The sequence below is a fragment of the Lithobates pipiens genome, unplaced genomic scaffold, assembly GCF_037356315.1.
Source record: "Lithobates pipiens isolate NorthernLeopardFrog02 unplaced genomic scaffold, aLitPip1_a1.2 Scaffold_8, whole genome shotgun sequence".
Lineage (NCBI taxonomy): Eukaryota > Metazoa > Chordata > Amphibia > Anura > Ranidae > Lithobates > Lithobates pipiens.
Window position 1 is genome coordinate 688476235 of NW_027507903.1, and position 13366 is coordinate 688489600.

Here is a 13366-nt window from a genome sequence, read left to right on the forward strand (position 1 = left end):
GCTGATACAGGATACCCGGGGTGCTCTGGAGTCACAGGGTCACTAGATGATGTAGGGTGCTCTGGGGTAATAGGGTGATGCAGTATACTCGGGGTGCTCTGGAGTCTCAGGGTCACTAGATGATGTGGGGTGCTCTGGGGTAATGGGGTGATACGAAATACTCGGGGTGCTCTGAAGCCTGGGGGGTCACTAGATGTGGGGTGCTTTGGGGTAATAGGCTGATACAGGATACCCGGGGTGCTCTGGAGTCACAGGGTCACTAGATGATGTAGGGTGCTCTGGGGTAATAGGGTGATGCAGTATACTCGGGGTGCTCTGGAGTCTCAGGGTCACTAGATGATGTAGGGTGCTCTGGGGTAATAGGGTGATACAATATACTCGGGGTGCTCTGGAGTCACAGGGGTAACACTGGATGCTCGGGGGTCACATAAGATGACACGGGGCGCTCTGGGGTTCTGGGGTGACACAATGGTTACTGGAGCACAGAGGGGTTCAGATTAAGCGTAGAGATGTGTTAATTGCACCGCAATATAAAGTCTCCAGCAGTTGGGAGAACTTCCTCCTGATTGGCTGCAATCCTGGCGCTGTGGGTGGAGCCCAGACAAAAGGATAGGTCGGTTTACCCTGTACATACCTGTGTGTGTCCTTACACCCCGTTATCTGTTCTCCTGTCACCCGCAGTATTCCGCCATCACGTCTGCTGCCGTTCGGTCTGAAGGATAACTTCTGGGAAATGGGGGAGACGGGCCCCTGTGGCCCCTGTACGGAGATTCACTACGATCACGTGGGTGGCCGGAACGCCTCGGCTCTGGTGAACCAGGACAGTCCGGACGTTGTGGAGATCTGGAATCTGGTCTTCATGCAGTATAACAGGTCAGTAGTGACAGCCTGATGTCTGTGCAGGAGGTCAGCACTGGGTGACCAGAGACTGAAATGACTGGGGATGTCACCGATAACGAGATAGACCATAGTAAGGGGTCACCTCACCATGGCAACCACTATATGGCCCAAAGTATGGGGTCACCTGACCATCATACCCATTGTATGGCCCAAAGTATGGGGTCACCTGACCATCATACCCATTATATGGCCCAAAGTATGCGGTCATGTGACCACCATACCTATTATATGGCCCAAAGTATGTGGTCAACTGACCATCATACCCATTATATGGGCCAAAGTATGGGGTCACCTGACCATCATACCCATTATATGGCCCAAAGTATGGGGTCACCTGACCATCATACCCATTATATGGCCCAAAGTATGGGGTCACCTGACCATCATACCCATTGTATGGCCCAAAGTATGGGGTCACCTGACCATCATACCCATTGTATGGCTCAAAGTATGGGGTCACCTGACCATCATACCCATTATATGGCTCAAAGTATGGGGTCATCTGACCATCATACCCATTATATGGCTCAAAGTATGGGGTCACCTGACCATCATACCTATTATATGGCCCAAAGTATGGGGTCACCTGACCATCATACCCATTATATGGCCCAAAGTATGGGGTCACCTGACCATCATACCCATTATATGGCCCAAAGTATGGGGTCACCTGACCATCATACCCATTATATGGCCCAAAGTATGGGGTCACCTGACCATCATACCCATTGTATGGCTCAAAGTATGGGGTCACCTGACCATCATACCCATTGTATGGCTCAAAGTATGGGGTCACCTGACCATCATACCCATTATATGGCTCAAAGTATGGGGTCATCTGACCATCATACCCATTATATGGCTCAAAGTATGGGGTCACCTGACCATCATACCCATTATATGGCCCAGAGTATAGGGTCACCTGACCATCATACCCATTATATGGCCCAAACTATGTAGTCACCTGACCATCATACCCATTATATGGCCCAAAGTATTTGGCCAGCTGACCATCATACCCATTATATGGCCCAAAGTATTTGGCCAGCTGACCATCCTGCCGACTATATTGTGCTCTCCCAACCTTGTGGTGACAGTTTGGTGTACAAAGCCAGCCTCATAAAGACATGGTGTTACCAGTTTGGTGTGGAGGAACTCGAGTGTCCTGCACAGAGCCCTGACCTCATCCTTACTGGTCATCTTTGGGGTGAATTGGAACACCAATTGTAAGCCGGGTATTTTTTTTTTTTTGGTGCCCAACCTGAGGCCCAACAGGTCTTCTCATCCAACATAAAACATAAACATGGGAAGAAATTCCCACATCTCCATATTAATGGCCATGAGAGGAAGGGGCAAATCCATTTTAATGGCCATGAGGGGAAGGGGCAAATCCATTTTAATGGCCATGAGGGGAAGGGGCAAATCCATTTTAATGTCCATGAGGGGGAGGGGCAAATCCATTTTAATGGCCATGAGGGGAAGGGGCAAATCCATTTTAATGGCCATGAGGGGAATGGGTCAACTCCATAATAATGGCCATGAGGGGAGGGGTCAACTCCATAATAATGGCCATGAGGGGAGGGGTCAACTCCATAATAATGGCCATGAGGGGAAGGGTCAACTTCATAATAATGGCCATGAGGGGAGGGGTCAACTCCATAATAATGATCATGAGGGGAGGGGTCCACTCCATAATAATGGCCATGAGGGGAGGGGTCCACTCCATAATAATGGTCATGAGGGGAGGGGTCAACTCTATAATAATGGCCATGAGGGGAAGGGTCAACTCTATAATAATGGCCATGAGGGGAAGGGTCAACCCTATAATAATGGCCATGAGGGGAATGGGTCAACTCCATAATAATGGCCATGAGGGGAGGGGTCAACTCCATAATAATGGCCATGAGGGGAGGGGTCAACTCCATAATAATGGCCATGAGGGGAGGGGTCCACTCCATAATAATGGCCATGAGGGGAGGGGTCAACTCCATAATAATGGTCATGAGGGGAGGGGTCAACTCTATAATAATGGCCATGAGGGGAAGGGTCAACTCTATAATAATGGCCATGAGGGGAAGGGTCAACCCTATAATAATGGCCATGAGGGGAGGGGTCAACGCCATATTAATGGCCATGAGGGGAGGGGTCCACTCCATAATAATGGTCATGAGGGGAGGGGTCAACTCTATAATAATGGCCATGAGGGGAAGGGTCAACGCCATATTAATGGCCATGAGGGGAGGGGTCCACTCCATAATAATGGTCATGAGGGGAGGGGTCAACTCTATAATAATGGCCAGGAGGGGAAGGGTCAACTCTATAATAATGGCCATGAGGGGAGGGGTCAACTCCATAATAATGGCCATGAGGGGAGGGGTCAACTCCATAATAATGGCCATGAGGGGAGGGGTCCACTCCATAATAATGGTCATGAGGGGAGGGGTCAACTCTATAATAATGGCCATGAGGGGAAGGGTCAACTCTATAATAATGGCCATGAGGGGAAGGGTCAACTCTATAATAATGGCCATGAGGGGAGGGGTCAACTCCATAATAATGGCCATGAGGGGAGGGGTCAACTCCATAATAATGGTCATGAGGGGAGGGGTCAACTCTATAATAATGGCCATGAGGGGAAGGGTCAACCCTATAATAATGGCCATGAGGGGAGGGGTCAACTTCATAATAATGGCCATGAGGGGAGGGGTCAACTCTATAATAATGATCATGAGGGGAGGGGTCCACTCCATAATAATGGCCATGAGGGGAGGGGTCAACTCTATAATAATGATCATGAGGGGAGGGGTCCACTCCATAATAATGGCCATGAGGGGAGGGGTCCACTCTATAATAATGGCCATGAGGGGAGGGGTCAACTCCATAATAATGGTCATGAGGGGAGGGGTCAACACTATAATAATGGCCGTGAGGGGAGGGGTCAACTCCATAATAATGGCCATGAGGGGAGGGGTCAACTCCATAATAATGGTCATGAGGGGAGGGGTCAACTCTATAATAATGGCCATGAGGGGAAGGGTCAACTCTATAATAATGGCCATGAGGGGAAGGGTCCACTCCATAATAATGGCCATGAGGGGAGGGGTCAACTCCATAATAATGGCCATGAGGGGAGGGGTCCACTCCATAATAATGGCCATGAGGGGAGGGGTCCACTCCATAATAATGGCCATGAGGGTGAGGGGTCAACTCAATAATAACGACCATGAGGGTGAGGGGGCAACTCCATATTGATAGCCATGATTCTGGATTGGCCAACCAGCTGATGTAGGTGAGATGGTCAGAGGTCCATAAAACTTTCGGCTATATAGAGTATCTGTTGATTTTGGGTGAATCAATAAAGATTTCATCAGCATAAAAAGGGGCGGGAGCCGCCCAGATTGCTCCACCTTCACACATTGCTGCCCTCATAGTGGAGAAGGTTGGGACACGGGTGTATAAAATATGGAGGACGAGGAGCTCCTAGAGAACATTCCTGATGTAGGAGGACATTGTTCCGGGTCTGATGTCTGACTTTCTTTCTTTCCCTCGGTCAGAGAGGCGGACCGGACTCTGAGACAGCTGCCCCAACACCATGTGGACACGGGGATGGGTCTGGAGAGGTTGGTGACCATCCTTCAAGGGAAACGTTCCAACTACGCCACCGACCTGTTCACCCCCATTCTGGAGGAGATCGAGAGGGTGAGCATTGTGTGTGTGGGGGGGAGGGGTGTCCCTGATGACGATACCCCTAGTGATGGTGTGACCATTGTTTGTGTGTTCCGGGAGAATATACCCCTGGTGGTATTGAACCCCACATTGATATAGGGGGGTTATTGTCACTTCCCCTCACCTACATTCCTGACAGGGGTATTTTTTCACATACAGGGATCCGTGTCTACTGAGAGAGACAGTACAGGAGATACAGGAGTGTACCTGAGGCTGCATAGAGACACCGGGGTCATAGAGGTACTCGGGGTGCTGTGGAGTTATAGGGTGACACGGGATGATCCGGGGTCACTCTTTGAGATAGGATGCTCTGGGGTTTGGGGTGACACGGATGCTGTGGGGAGGGGGGGGTCACTGGTGACACAGAATGATGGGTGATGTAGAAAGCTCTGGGGTCATTGATGACACAGGAGTCACTGGAGATGATGGGGTCCTGCACTGGGCAAGACTTACCTGCACCCTCAGACACCTGTGTGTATCCTGAGTTCCTCCATGTCTCGTGACTCCTCCATGCAGTCTAGTAGCCCCCCAGGACCTAGTCCCCCTGAATCCTGCCTCTCAGTACCCAGCCCCCCAGTACCCATCCCCTCAGTACCCTACTTCTCAATACCCAACCCCCCCAGTACTCTGTCTCCCAGTAGCCAGCACCTCCGTATCAAACCCCAACCCCTCACTAACCAACCTCTCAGTAACCCAACCCCTCAGTACCCAGCCCCCCAGTACCCTACTTTTCAGTACCCAACTCCTCAGTAACCCAACCCCTCAGTACCCAGCCCTCCAGTATTCTACTTCTTGGTACCCAGCCCTTCAATATCCAACCCTTCAATATCCAACCCTTCAATATCCAACCCTTCAATATCCAACCCTTCAGTACCCAGCCCCTCAATATCCAACCCTTCAGTACCCAGCCCCTCAATATCCAACCCTTCAGTACCTAGCCCCTCAATATCCAACTCTTCAGTACCCAGCCCCTCAATATCCAACCCTTCAGTACCTAGCCCCTCAATATCCAACCCTTCAATATCCAACCCTTCAGTACCCAGCCCCTCAATATCCAACCCTTCAGTACCCAGCCCCTCAATATCCAACCCTTCAGTACCCAGCCCCTCAATATCCAACCCTTCAGTACCCAGCCTCTCAATATCCAACCCTTCAGTACCCAGCTCCTCAATATCCAACCCTTCAGTACCCAGCCCCTCAATATCCAACCCTTCAGTACCCAGCCCCTCAATATCCAACCCTTCAGTACCCAGCCCCCCAGTACCCTACTTTTCAGTAACCAACCTCTCAGTACCCAGCCCCCCAGTACCCTACTTTTCAGTACCCAACTCCTCAGTACCCAGCCCCTCCAGTATCCTACGTCTTGGTACCCAGCCCCCCAGTATCCTACATCTCAGTACCAAACCCCTCAGTAACCCAACCCCTCAGTACCCAGTCCCCCCCCAGTATCCTACTTCTTGGTACCCAGCTCTTCAATATCCAGCCCCTCAGTACCCAACCCCCCAGTATCCTACTTCTTGGTCCCCAGCCCCTCAGTCCCCAGCCCCTCAATATCCAACCCCTCAGTACCCAACCCCCCACTATCCTACGTCTTGGTACCCAGCCCCTCAATATCCAACCCCTCAGTACCCAGCCCCTCAGTACCCAGCCCCTCAGTACCCAGCCCCTCAGTACCCAACCCCTTAGTACCCAATCCCTCAGTACCAAACGCCTCAATATCCAAACCCCTCAATATCCAACTCCTCAGTACCCAACCCCTGGGCATCTTGTGTCACCCAGTGACCTCACAGCACCCTGTGTCTTCCAATAACCCCAGAACATCTTGTACCATCCTGTGATTCCAATGTGCCCTGAGTGCCTCTGTGACCCCGGTGTCTCCATGCAGCGTTGGGTTTGCCCCTGTCATTCAGGTGATTATCTAATCAGTTTTTAAAATTATCGATGACCCCCGCTGAGACCACCGCCTGTGGAAGGGAATTCCACATCCTTGCTGCTCTTACACTAAAGAACCCTCTACATAGTTGAAGGTCAAACCTCTTTTCTTCTAATTTTAATGAGTGGCCCTTCTGCAAAAAAGTTTTCTCCCTATTGTGGGGTTACCAGTACGGTATTTATATATTGTGGGGTCACCAGTATGGTATTTATATATTGTGGGGTCACCAGTCCGGTATTTATATATTGTGGGGTCACCAGTCCGGTATTTGTATATTGTGGGGTCCCCAGTCCGGTATTTATATATTGTGGGGTCCCCAGTCCGGTATTTATATATTGTGGGGTCACCAGTCCGGTATTTATATATTGTGGGGTCACCAGTCCGGTATTTGTATATTGTGGGGTCACCAGTCCAGTATTTGTATATTGTGGGGTCACCAGTCCGGTATTTGTATATTGTGGGGTCACCAGTCTGGTATTTGTATATTGTGGGGTCACCAGTCCGGTATTTGTATATTGTGGGGTCACCAGTCCAGTATTTGTATATTGTGGGGTCACCAGTCCGGTATTTATATATTGTGGGGTCACCAGTCCGGTAGTTGTGTATTGTGGGGTCACCAGTCCGGTATTTGTGTATTGTGGCGTCACCAGTCCGGTATTTATATATTGTGGGGCCATCAGTATGGTATTGCACCCTTACATTTCTTGTTGCATTCTTTGTGAAGTTGGAATACTGATGATCTTTCAACCCTGTATTTTTAGAAGGCCTTCTCCTTTTCTTTTATATGCATTTTTACATTGGAGCCATCCAGGACTTTTGTTCGCTCTTTTAAATTTTTATTTACCAATGGGATGCATTGGCTAATGCCCTTAAAGCAAACCCATGTCTCCTCCATGTTCTTTGTTCCTAAGAACACTGGGGGTCCTAGTAGATGATGGGCTCAGCAATGCCAAGCTGCTGCTAACAAAGCAAACAGAATATTGGCATTAAAAAGGATCAACTCCAGAGACAAAAGGATAATTCTCCCCTCTACAAGACTCTGGTCCGGCCGCACCTGGAGTATACTGTCCAGTTCTGGGCACCAGTCCTCAGGAAGGATGTACTGGAAATGGAGCGACTACAAAGAAGGGCAACAAAGCTAATAAAGGGTCTGGAGGATATTAGATATGAGGAAAGGTTGTGAGCTCTGAACTTATTCTCTCTGGAGAAGAGACGCCTGAGAGGGGATATGATTTCATTATATAAATACCGGACTGGAGACCCCACAATATACAAATACCGGACTGGTGACCCCCCAATATATAAATACCGGACTGGTGACGCCACAATATATACAGGACTGGTGACCTCACAATATATAAATACCGGACTGGTGACGCCACAATATATACAGGACTGGTGACCCCACAATATATAAATACCGGACTGGTGACCCCACAATATATAAATACCGGACTGGTGACCCCACAATATATAAATACCGGACTGGTGACCCCACAATATAAAAATACCGGACTGGTGACCCCACAATGTATAAATACCGGACTGGTAACCCCACAATGTATAAATACTGGACTGGTGACCCCACAATATATAAATACCGGACTGGTGACCCCACAATAGGGAGAAAACTTTTTTGTGGAAGGGAGTTTAACAAGACTCGTAGCCACTCATTAAAATCAGAAGAAAAGAGGATTAACCTTAAACTATGTAGAGGGTTCTTTACTGTAAGAGTGACAAGGATGTGGAGTTCCCTTCCACAGGTGGTGGTCTCAGCATTGATAGTTTCAAGTAACTGTTAAATAAGCACCTGAACGATCGCAACATACATGATATACAATGTAACACTGACATATAATCACACAACATACATGATATACAATGTAACACTGACATATAATCACACACATAGGTTGTATCTTTTGAACCTCACCTACTATGTAACATCCAGTGACTCCACCCACCTCCGTCAATGACAGAGAAAATCAATTTATCATACATATTCTATTCTTTATGACGTATCGTATTCTTTATAAATGTCAGACATGTGATGTAGTGGAGGGTGTGGGTGACATTGATGTCTGTGTGATTCCTGGGCAGGGCTCGCAGGCTCCTCCCTATGGGGGGCGGCTGGGCAAAGCGGACACCAATCACGTGGACATGGCTTACCGGGTGGTGGCGGATCACATCAGGACCCTCTCTGTGTGCATCGCTGACGGGGTGTACCCGGGCATGGCCGGAGCAGAGTGAGTACCCCAAATTATCAATACTTTGTATATCTGGGATCGGGATATACAGTATGTGACAAAAGTAAGTACACCCCTCAGTGACATTCCTTCTCTCTTTTCATGAGACAACACTGAAGAAATGACACTTGTCTACAATGTAAAGTAGTGAGTGTACAGCTTGTATAACAGTGTAAATTTCCTGTCCCCTCAAAATAACTCAACACACAGCCATTAATGTCTAAACCGCTGGCAACAAAAGTCAGTACACCCCTAAGTGAAAATCTCCAAATTGGGCCCAATTAGCCATTTTCCCTCCGCCGGTGTCATGTGACTCGTTAGTGTTACAAGGTCTCAGGTGTGAATGGGGAGCAGGTGTGTTAAATTTGGTGTTATCACTCTCACTCTCTCATACTGGTCACTGGAAGTTCAACATGGCGCCTCATGGCAAAGAACTCTCTGAGGATCTGAAGATAAGAATTGTTTCTCTACATAAAGATGGCCTAGGCTATAAGAAGATTGCCAAGACCCTGAGACTGAGCTGCAGCACAATGGCCAAGACCATACAGCGGTATAACAGGACAGGTTCCCCTCAGAACAGGCCTCGCCATGGTCCACCAAAGAAGTTGAGGTCACGTGCTCAGCGTCATATCCAGAGGTTGTCTTTGGGAAATAGACGTATGAGTGCTGCCAGCATTGCTGCAGAGGTTGTAGGGGTGGGGGGTCAGCCTGTCAGTGCTCAGACCATACGCCGTACACTGCATCAAATTGGTCTGCATGGCTGTCATCCCAGAAGGAAGCCTCTTCTAAAGATGATGCACAAGAAAAGACCACAAACAGTTTGCTGAAGACAAGCAGACTAAGGAGATGGATTACTGGAACCATGTCCTGTGGTCTGATGAGACAAGATAAAGGTATTTGGTGTCAGATGGTGACAAGTGTGTGTGGGGGCAACCAGGTGAGGAGGACAAAGACAAGTGTGTCTTGTCTACAGTCAGGCATGGTGGTGGGGGTGTCATGGTCTGGGGCTGCATGAGTGCTGCCGGCACTGGGGGGCTACAGATCATTGAGGGGACCATGAATGCCAACATGTACTGTGACATACTGAAGCAGAGCATGATCCCCTCCCTTCAGAGACTGGGCCGCAGGGCAGTATTCCAACATGATAACCACCCCAAACACACCTCCAACACCACCACTGCCTTGCTAAAGAAGCTGAGGGTAAAGGTGATGGACTGGCCAAGCATGTCTCCAGACCTAAACCCTATTGATCATCTGTGGGACATCCTCAAACGGAAGATGGAGGAGGGGAAGGTCTCCAACATCCACCAGATCTGTGATGTCATCATGGGGGAGGGGAAGAGGACTCCAGTGGTGACCTGTGAAGCTCTGGTGACCTCCATGCCCAAGAGGGTGAAGGCAGTGCTGGAAAATAATGGCGGCCACACAAAATATTGACACTTTGGGGCCCAATTTGGAGATTTTCACTTAGGGGTGTACTGACTTTTGTTGCCAGCAGTTTAGACATTAATGGCTGTGTGTTGAGTTATTTTGAGGGGACAGGAAATTTACACTGTTATACAAGCTGTACACTCACTACTTTACATTGTAGACAAGTGTCATTTCTTCAGTGTTGTCACAGGAAAAGAGAGAAGACATGTGACTGAGGGGTGTACTTACTTTTGTCAGATACTGTAGTAATGGATACATTTATTTATTACATTGATTTGTTTGTATCTCTGTGATTGGATCAGGATATGATAATAGATACATTGGTAACACAATTTGGCGAATTCGATCCTATGATGAAAAGTAATGTCTGTGATGTAATCATCATGTGATGCACACAGTGCCTGGAAAAAGTATTCACACCCCCTGACATTTCCCACGTTTTGTTACAACCAGAACCATAAATGTATTTTATTGGGATTTTATGTGATGGACCAACACAAAGTATCACATAATTGTGAAGTGGAAGGAAAATGATACAAATAAATCTGTGAAAAGTGTGGGGGGAGGGGGATTTGTATGGCGCCCCCCGGAGTCAATACTTTGTAGAACCCCCTTTCTCTACAACTCTTTTTGGGGGTGTCTCTACCAGCTTTGCACATCTAGAGAGGACATTTCTGCCCATTCTTCTTCTTTGTAAAATATCTCAAGCTCTGTCAGATTGGATGGAGAGCGTCTGTGATCAGCAATTTTCAAGCCTTGCCACATATTCTCAATGGGATTTAGGTCTGGACTGGGCCATTCTAACACATGAATATGCTTTGATGTAAACCATTCCATTGTAGCCCTGGCTGGATGTTTCGGGTCGTTGTCCTGCTGGAAGGGGAACCTCCGCCCCGGTCTCAAGTCTTCTGCCGACTCTAACAGGTTTTCTTCTAAGATTGTCCTGTATTTGTCTCCATCCATCTTCCCATCAACTCTGAGCAGCTTCCCTTTCCCTGCTGAAGAAAACCATCCCCACCACATGATGCTGCCACCACGTCTCACGGTGGGGATGGTGTGTTCAGGGGGATGGGCGGTGTTAGTTTTCCCCACACATAGCGTTTTGCTTTTAGGCCATAAAGTAGAATTTTGGTCTCCTCTGACCAGATCACCTTCTTCCACATGTTTGCTGCCCCCTCCCCCACATGGCTTCTCACAAACTACAAACAGGACTTCTTATGACTTTCTTTCTCCAATGTCTTTCTTCTTGTCACTCTTCCATAAAGGGCAGATTTGTGGAGAGACGACTAATAGTTGTCCTGTGGACAGATTCTCTCCCCTGAGCTGTGGATCTCTGCAGCTCCTCCAGAGTTACCATGGACCTCTTGGCTCTTCTCCGATGAATGCTCTCCTTGCCCGGCCCGGTTTAGGTGGACGGTCATGTCTTGGTAGGTTTGCGGTTGTGCCATGCTCTTTCCATTCTCCGATGATGGATTGAACAGAACTCCGTAAGATGGTCAAAGCTTGGGAGATTTTATTATAACCCAACCCTGCTTTATACTTCTCCACAACTTCATCCCTGACCTGTCTGGTGTGTTCCTTGGCCTTCATGATGCTGTTTGTTCACTAAGGTTCTCTAATAAACCTCCGAGGGCTTCACAGAACAGCTGTATTTATACAGAGATTAAATGACACACAGTAGGACTCTATTTACTAATTTGGTGACTTCTGAGGGCAATTGGTTTCTCTAGATTTTAGTTAGGGGTATCAGAGTAAAGGGGGCTGAATACAAATGCCCCTCCCCCACACACACTTTTCACATATTTATTTGTATCATTTATCATTTTCCTTCCACTTCACAATTATGTGACACTTTGTGTTGGTCTATCACATAAAATCCCAATAAACTATATTTACGTTTTTGGTTGTAACATGAAAAAATGTTGGGAAATGTCAAGGGTCAAGGGGTATGAATACTTTTTCAAGGCATTGTATAACGACCCTGTGATGTAACTGTAACGATCCTGTAATGTAACGATCCTGTAATGTAACGACCCTGTAATGTAACGATCCTGTAATGTAACGACCCTGTAATGTAACGATCCTGTAATGTAACGATCCTGTAATGTAACGATCCTGTAATGTAACGACCCTGTAATGACCCTGTAATGTAACGACCCTGTAATGTAACGACCCTGTAATGTAACGACCCTGTAATGTAACGACCCTGTAATGTAACGACCCTGTAATGTAACAATCCGGTGATGTAATTATCCTGTGGTGAGAAGTAAAATGACATTCCGTCTCCCCATCCAGGCTCCAGCCGTCCGCTTCTCTTCTGAGATCCTCCGAGCCCCCCCTGGCTTCCTGTCCACCTTGGTGCCCAGCGTGGTGGAGATCCTGGTGAGTACGGTGTCATCCATTCCTCATATATATGGGATTCCTTACTACATTATAGGATGGAGACTCGGCTCCTTGCACAGATAGAAAGGGTTGCAAGGGCTGGGATAGTGATAATAATGGGGGATGGTAACTACCTGGAAATTGACTGGGGTAATGGCACTGCTGGAACAGTTACAGGGCAAAAATGTATAAACCTATTACAGGACAATTTTATGGTCCAGTTTATTGAGGCCCCAACTAGGAATGATGCTCTGTTGGACCTGGTAATCTCAAACCATGCAGAACGTATTACTAATGGAACACCTGGGTAGCAGTGACCATAACATGATTTCATTTGATGTTAGCTGTAAGCAAAAATCACATACGGGAAAGATAAAAACACTTAACTTCAAGAGAGCTAATTTTCCAAGGATGAGGGCTGCTCTCCAGGACTTAGACTGGGAGAGAATATTGGCATCAATGGGCACAGAACAGAAATGGGAATTCTTCATAAAGACGGTATGTGATCTCACTGCAAAGTATATTCCCATGGGCAAGAAGTTTAAAAGGCTAAAAATAATAAAACCGATGTGGCTCACGGCCAAAGTTAAAAAAAGCTATAAACTATAAGAAAAGAACGTTTAAAAAAAAATATAAAAATGAAGGAACACTATCATCGTTTAAATGCTACAAAGAATATAACCGAATATGTAAAAAGGAAATCAAGGATGCAAAAATTCTAAATGAAAGACAGATTGCAAAAGACAGT

General features: G+C 47.5%; 1 pseudogene; it reads left to right on the forward strand.

Moving 5' to 3' along the window:
* Positions 1 to 13366, forward strand: part of LOC143962546 (alanine--tRNA ligase, mitochondrial-like) — a 64923-nt pseudogene that overhangs the window by 18000 nt on the left and 33557 nt on the right.